General features: G+C 41.7%; 1 protein-coding gene across 1 annotated transcript in view; it reads right to left on the reverse strand.

The window, feature by feature from the left end:
- The window catches only part of LOC132378229 (progranulin-like), a 30,496-nt gene extending 25,346 nt beyond the window's left edge, over positions 1 to 5,150 (reverse strand). Inside the window, exon 1 of the mRNA XM_059944952.1 lies at positions 4,926 to 5,150. The gene's annotated coding sequence lies outside the window, so the exon portion shown is untranslated. The remainder of the gene's footprint in view (positions 1 to 4,925) is intronic.
- Positions 5,151 to 8,057: the final 2,907 nt, after the last annotated feature.

Below are 8,057 nucleotides of genomic sequence, written 5' to 3' on the forward strand. Positions count from 1 at the left end.
ATCCTTTGTCACACCAGATTTACAAACTCGCTCTCTGCTCCACGTTGACAAGTACAGTACTGGGTAAAGGTCTTGGGCACCCAAGCTATATATATGCTGAAGACTTTTGTTCAGTATGATGTGATATTTGTTGTTTTGCAGCATCATTGCAGTCCAATACATAAAGTTACAAAAAATTAAAAAGTACAAAATAAAGGAACCTTGAGGTAGTGTTTGGGTTGAACAAGTTAGGTCTTTATTCTTTGGAGCGTAGAAGGCTGAAGGGGGACTTGATAGAGGTATTTAAAATTATGAGGGGGATAAATAGAGTTGACATGGATAGGCTTTTACCACTGAGAGTAGGGGAGATTCAAACAAGAGGACATGAGTTGAGAGTTAAGGGCCAAAAGTTTAGGGGTAACACGAGAGGGAACTTCTTTACTCAGAGAGTGGTAACTGTGTGGAATGAGCTTCCAGTAGAAGTGGTAGAGGCAGGTTCGATTTTGTCATTTAAAAAAAATTGGATAGGTATATGGACAGGAAAGGAATGGAGGGTTATGGGCTGAGTGTGGGCCAGTGGGACTAGGTCAGAGTAAGCATTCGGCATGGACTAGAAAGGCCGCGATGGCCTGTTTCCTTGCTGTAATTGTTATATGGTTATTGTGGCATCATGGGCCATTCAGAAATCTGATGGCAGATGGGAAGAAGCTGTTCCTGAAACATTGAGTGTGTGTCTTCAGGTTAGCGGTGTGTCGATGACCGCAGGCCTTCGCCACAGAGACAGCTCTGTGCCAAAACACCTCAATCAAATCGCACAATTAGCAAAAAAGTGTCACTTGAAACATGTGGAACATGAACGGCAGAGTCCCACAGCCAGGAACTGCGTCAAGGTGATCAAACCTGTACCTTCCTCTGGAAGCAGCGAGATGTAAACTGGTCAAGTGCAGGCAGACAGCAAGGAAGACACGCTCACCTTCCATTTCAATTTTGTTCATTAGTTTAATCAGTGAGGAGTAATGGAGCCAGCGCGGGGTCGCTAAGTTCTCCAGGAGGTAGCAAAGGCACCAGATCTCTCAGTCACCCAGAAATACACCATCACCATGGAAACTACAGGCTGCCATCTATCTCAGTTTGGGAAAAGAAACATATTTAAAAGGAGAAGTGGAAGTTGTGTGAGCTGTCTGTAGGGTGCTGTCCTTGGTCACATTGGTCACTGGCACCATCTTGAAAGTGTAGTTAGCATTTTAACGGAGCAGGGGACTATCCTCCACAAGACCATGTTAGAAATCAATGACAGACTGAAAGGTGATTGTCTCATTGCTCTGTTTCCCCTTCAAAATTCAAATTATTATCAAACTACGTCACCAGACACTACTCTCACATTCATTTTCTTGTGGGCATTAACAACAGAATAAAGAATTACAATAGAATCAATGAAAATAAACACACAAAGATGGGCAAACAGCTAATAAGCAAAAGAAGACGATCTGTGCAAATTAAAGTAAAGAATAAATAAATAAATAACCCTGAGAACATGGACTGTAGAGTCATTGAAAGTGAGAGGTTATGGTTTCGGTTCAGTGTTGAAGAGAGTGAGATTACCCACGCTGGTTCAGGAGCCTGATGCTGAAGGGTAATCACTGTTACTTGTGGTGGATCATTGTAAAATTCACATGAAGCAAATGCTGGTGACGCAATGGTTGTATCGCTTGGTGTTTCGATGGCCACAAGAAAGTGAATCTCAGGGCTTTATATGGTGATATATATGTACTTCGATAATAAACTTACTTCAAACTTTCAACTTCGAAATAAAGCTTATCGAATCATGGCAAAATGAAGGTATCAGGGTCCGATTTAGAATTTCAAAGTGAGAATTACCAAGCTGGTTAGATAAAAGGCACTCCAGGCACAGGAGAAATTGTGTAAGGTAACTATTTATGTTTGTGTGATTGAGGGAGGGCTTGTTCGCTCAGCGCAAGAGAGCTTAGTATTACCTCCTGGTTAATCAAAGCAAACTGTGCTTCCACCCACTGAGTTCCTGGCAGATCTCAGACTGCACCTGTGCCTGGAGATGCTACTCTACAATATCCTGCCTGTGGTCACATCTGCTCTCTAGCCACAGGTTACCTAGTGTGCTGCACCAGCTTTCCCATGTCAGAGCAATAGGCTCCACATTACTCTCGCGGTGGCTCGTGATGTTTGATTCACATTCAATATAGAATATAATAACAAGGCCCTATGTTGGTCAGGATTGACCATGGATATTTTGATACAGAACCCAGGGCAGTACGATATGGAGAGCAAGCTGTTGTCCATGTAGCAGGCTTCCCCTCTCCACACAGCTGATGAATTCAAAGGAACCACAGAGACTGATACTGTTTGCCACCAAGGGGGTCACAGGATTTGCCAGTCAGTGTTGAACTCAATGATGGACTGCCTTGGGACATCACATCCTCGTTTTTCTTCAGGGTTTACTCCCAAAGCCTTCCCCATGAGTGGGGATAGTCAGAAGGCAGCGGAGGTTTCAGATTGGATCTTTCCTTCTCCTAGATGAGCTGATGAGCCCCATCTGCCTGAAGCGAGTAGTTTTCAGGCTCCAGTAACCTGCCTTTGCCCCTTCTCCTGTCAGTAGAAATGGTTCTGCCAGGCTTAGTCGGTAAGCCACACGTGAAGGCCAGAAGCTGGACTTGGTTGTCAGAGGCTATTTGAGACTCACACCACTGGGAGCATTTAATAGGTAGTGGGAGCTTCTCTCCACTGCAGTCCCCACTGGCTACAACAAACTTAAGGAACCATATAATAATGTATCTGATGTTTAAAGAAAAATCTAATCAGCTGCAGTGTAAATGTTGGGCAAGTGGGGTTAGTGGATATGGTCAACAGGCCACGCAGCATCTATGGAGGAGAAACAGCCAATGTTTCAGACTGAGATCTTCCATCAGGATATTGAAGGGACTCAGCCCGAAATATTGGCTGCTTATTTCCCTCCAGAGATGCTGCCTGACCTGCTAAGTTCCTCCAGCATTTTGTGTGTGTTGCTCTGGATTCCCAGCATCTGCAGAATCTCTTGTGTTTAGTGGAAATAGTCGCACTAAAGTTTCTGAAAGACGTGACGATGGCAATATCAGTTCCATTCTGATCTCTCTCCTGACATGTTGCATCTTGGTCTGGAGATTCAGAATCAGAATACAAGTGATTTATATGTTATGAAATTTGTTGTTTTGCAATAGCAATACCATGCAAAAACATGAACAATTACTATAAATTACTAAATAAATAAAGTGTTAGAAGGAATAATGTGATGATGTTGGTGGGTTCAGAGGCCATTCAGAATTGGGCTGGTGGGGGAGAAGAAGCTGTTCCTGAAACATTGAGTGTGTGTCTTCAGGCTCTTGTACCTCCTCTTTAACCCTAACCATAACACTAATCCTAACTGCAATTTAATGCATGTCATGACAGTAATCTTTTACCATAAGATCATAAGACATAGAAGCAGAATTAGGCTTTTCATCTCATCTTTGCCCCAGATTTGTCATACATTACACATTGTGGTTTGGCTAACACCAGGCGCTGGGTGGATACAAGAGGTTTGATAACTACAGTTCACATGTCAGCAAGCATTCTCAAAGTTCAAAGTAAATTTATTATTGAAATACATACATGGCACATATATTGTCCAGAAATTCATTTTCTTGCAGGCATTCACAGTAACAGAAAGAAACACAATAGAATCAACACACACACACACACACAAAGATGGGCAAACAATCAGTGTGCAAAAGACAATAAACTGTGCAAATAAAATAAGGGAAAAAAACAAACTACTACATATTAAAAATAAGCAGTAAATACTGAGAAGATGAGCTCTTGAAAGTGAACCCATAGGTTGTGGGAACAGTTCAGTGATGGGGTGAGTGAAGTTATCCCCTCTGGTTCAAGAGCCTGATGGTTGAGGGGTAATAATTTACTTGGACCTGGTGCTGTGGGTCCTGAGACCCCTGTACCTCCTTCCTGATGGCAGCAGTGAGAAGAGAGCATGGCCTGGGTGGCAGGTTCCTTGATGGTGGATGCTGCTTTCCTGATTCTACTATAGATTGCACTGATCACACCTCTGGGATGAGGAGCTACTCTACAACCAAGGCAGGAATAATTCTGATCTTTAAAGCTACTGGAGATGAAAAAAACAAGCAGTTTGACGCAGATGCAAATTGCTCCTTTACCAGTGGGAGGGGGAGGGGAATAAGCTTTTCATCCTGAAGGCTGTATAACTCTGTTACACATTAATCACCTCACCACCGACTGCATTTGAAAGGGCAGGCACAGTAACAGAATGCTCGTGAAGCACCAGCAACCCAAGTTCAATTCCTACTGTTCTGCCCATGACCGTGTGGGTTCCTCCGGGTGCTCCGGTTTCCTCCCACAGGCCAAAGGTGTACGGCTCGGGAGGTCAATTGGTCACATGGGTGTAATTGGGTGGCATGAGCTTGTTCAACTGGTTTCGGCCTCTTACTATGCCATCTCTCCAAATAATATTAAATAAAAATAGAAGAGCTGCGTATCTCCCAAGACTCAGCCCCCCCTCGGTGCAGAGATCTCAGCTGAAATATCTTGCCGTGACCTCTGAATCAATGGGCTAAATGCCAGCTTTGCTCCTGTGTCTTACGAGCTTATTCTGATTTTCCAAACAAAACCAGAATATTTCAAAAATGTTATTCATCTGTATTTCATTGTTTTACACATTTTAATTTCATTGCCAGAAAACATTTATTATACAGTTAAATAATTTAGCTGATGTGGACCTTGCAGTAAAAAAGGTAATTCATACTAAACAAAGTATTAAAACGTGTTCAACATTAACACTACATGCATTTAACTCTCATGAACTACCCACTTAAACGTGAAAGGAAGTTTTAATAGAAGTGAAGCATAGCGAACACTTTACTCACTGTGATACCCGATCCTTTTGCAAAGATTCTGCTGTACTGTCAGGTCCCCTTTTAAAGTATTCTGGAAGCTGGAGGCGGAGCCAGTTTTGATTAAAAAAAACAAGTAATATTATTAGGCAAAAGTGTTCTCATCTGACACTCATCAAAGAGGAAGGACAGCTTGTGTGATTTTGAGAAAGCCTTCGGAAAAGACCAATGCCCTTGTGATCTAAATGATCTCTGTGGACCCAGAAATGGAAGGAGAATAAAGTTCAAAGTTCCAAAGAACATTTATTATCAAAGTATTACGTTATGCAGTACTCAACGCTGACAGTTCTCTCCCTGCAAGCAGCCATGAAACAAAGAAACATCATGGAAAGTATTTAAAGAAAATATCCAACACCCAAAGTCAAAAAAAGAACTAATCACACAGAGAGCAAAAAAATGAGGAAAGAAGACACAGAGTATTCAACATGTAAGTGCAGTCTCCAAAACAGACCAGGGTCACAGTCACCGAGTCAGTTCAGGTTAGCGGTGTGTCGAAGATCGCAGGCCTTCGCCACAGAGACAGCTCTGTGCCAAAACACCTCAATCAAATAAATTGACTGTTTATTTCCCTCCGGAGATGCTGCCTGACCTGCTAAGTTCCTCCAGCATTTTGTGTGTGTTGCTCTGGATTCCCAGTATCAGCAGAATCTCTTGTATTTAGTGGAAATAGTCACACTAAAATTTCTGAAAGACGTGACGATGGCAATATCAGTTCCATTCTGATCTCTCTCCTGACATGTTGCATCTTGGTCTGGAGATTCAGAATCAGAATACAAGTGATTTATATGTTATGAAATTTGTTGTTTTGCAATAGCAATACCATGCAAAAACATGAACAATTACTATAAATTACTAAATAAATAAATAGTGTTAAAAGGAATAACGTGATGTTGTTGGTGGGTTCAGAGGCCATTCAGAATTGGGCTGGTGGAGGAGAAGAAGCTGTTCCTGAATTGTTCGGTGGGCATCTCCTCTCTGATGGTAGTAATGAGAAGAGGGCCTGCTCTGGGTGATCAGGGCTTCAGGCTTCTGTACCTCCTCCTTGATGTTAAGAATGAGAAGAGGAATACAACCTATGGTTGTATTCCATTAGAAAAAATTACTTATAATTTAAGAGATAAATATGAAACATTTTTGAAAATTTGGAGCCCTTATTTACAAAAGACAGGATTAAATATATAGATGCTTTGAAGATGAAACAATTGGTTATTAGGGGAAAGAAATAAATATACATATTAAAATTATTACGAATTCCATGGAGCATGTGGAGATCTTCCAACAACCAGGCATTCTTTCTTTCTTTCTTTCTTTCTTTTTTTTTCTATAGGGCAGTTAGGGGGGAGGGGTTAAGGGGAGGGGGTATGGGTTATATACATTGTTTTTTCATACTTTGTAATCATTTAAAAATGCAATAAAAAAAAAGTTTAAAAAAAAAGAATGAGAAGAGGGCATGCTCAGGGTGATGGGGTCATTAATGATGGATGTTACTTCTTCTTGAGGCAATGGCTTTTGAAGATGTCCTTGATGGTGAGGAGGTTAGTGCCTAATATGATATGCCCTAGATCCAGTCAGCATCAGCTGCTCATCTGTAACCTCCCTTGGACATCAAAGGTTACGAGGAGATAGCAGAAGTATGGGCTTGAGAGGGGTGATAAGTCAGCCATGATGGAATTGCTGAGCAGACACGATAGGCCAGTTGGCCTAATCCTGCTCCTATTTCTTATGGTCTTCTATCATAAGGTCAAAGTTGAGGAAGCTGGAATTTGCCAGGCTGAATACACATTCCAATAACACTTAGGAAGCCGGACACATTCCATAATGGAGCATTCTGCTTGAATGGCAAAACCAATCCATTGTCTCCACCAGCACAGCCACAGTATGTCCCCTCTACACAATACACTACTCAGCAAGGCTACTGAATCACAGCCTCAAACACCTACCACCATGACTACTAAGCAGAAATTCAAGTTCAATTTCAAATGTCATTCAACCATACCCGTAAAAGAGTGTTCCTCTGGGGTCAAAGTGCCAAACACAACACCAACAGACAAGAGGGCGTACAGGAATGGGATATGCCAACTAGTGGAATGGTGCCGCAGCAACAACCTGGCACTCAACATCATTAAGATGAAAGAGCTGATTGTGGACTTCAGAAAGGGTAAGACGAAGGAACACATACCAATCCTCATAGAGGGATCAGAATTGGAGAGAGTGAGCAGCTTAAAGTAGCTGTGTATCAAGATCTCTGAAGATCTAACCTGTTCCTAACACATTGATGTAGTCATAAAGAAGGCAAGATAGCGGCTATACTTTATTTGGAGTTTGAAGCAATTTGGCATGTCAACAAACACACTCAAAAACTTCTGTAGGTGTACCGTGGAGAGCATTCTGACAGGCTGCATCACTCTCTGGTATCGGGAGGGGGTGGGGTACTACTGTTCAGGACCGAAAGAAGCTGCAGAAGGTTGTAAATCTAGTCAGCTCCATCTTGGGTACTAGCCTACAAAGTACCCAGGACATTTTCAGGGAGCGGTGTCTCAGAAAGGCAGCGTCCATTATCAAGGACCTCCAGCACCCAGGGCATGCCCTTTTCTCGCTGTTACCATCGAGTAGGAGGTACAGAAACAATTCAGGAACTGCTTCTTCCTCTCTGCTATCCGATTCCTGAATGGACTTTGAAGCCTTGGAAACTACCTCACTTTATTCAATATACAGTATTTCTGTTTTTGCACATTTTTTATTAGTTTTTTTATACATTTTCTACAACACTACAGATAAAAAAAAACCAGATCAAAATGAAGAACATTGATACAGTGCAAAAATAAACATACAGTAATAATATGGTACAAAAAAAGATAATTGAGAAAGCACCCAAATTGAAGACATGTAAAATTAGTATCCTCCCCAAACCCCGCAACAAAAAAAAAAGAACTCCAGACCAACCACAACACAATATAGAGAATATAAATCAGGACAATCAAACCCCCAAAACTGTAAATACACTTAGCAACAGAAGATATTAATGCCTACTACCAAAAAAAAAGGAGCTGAAAGCAAGGGACCGAAAAAAAAAAACCTTAGTTAAGAGGAAGGTTATGAAAGTAC

Source organism: Hypanus sabinus, chromosome 20 (assembly GCF_030144855.1).
Source record: "Hypanus sabinus isolate sHypSab1 chromosome 20, sHypSab1.hap1, whole genome shotgun sequence".
NCBI lineage: Eukaryota > Metazoa > Chordata > Chondrichthyes > Myliobatiformes > Dasyatidae > Hypanus > Hypanus sabinus.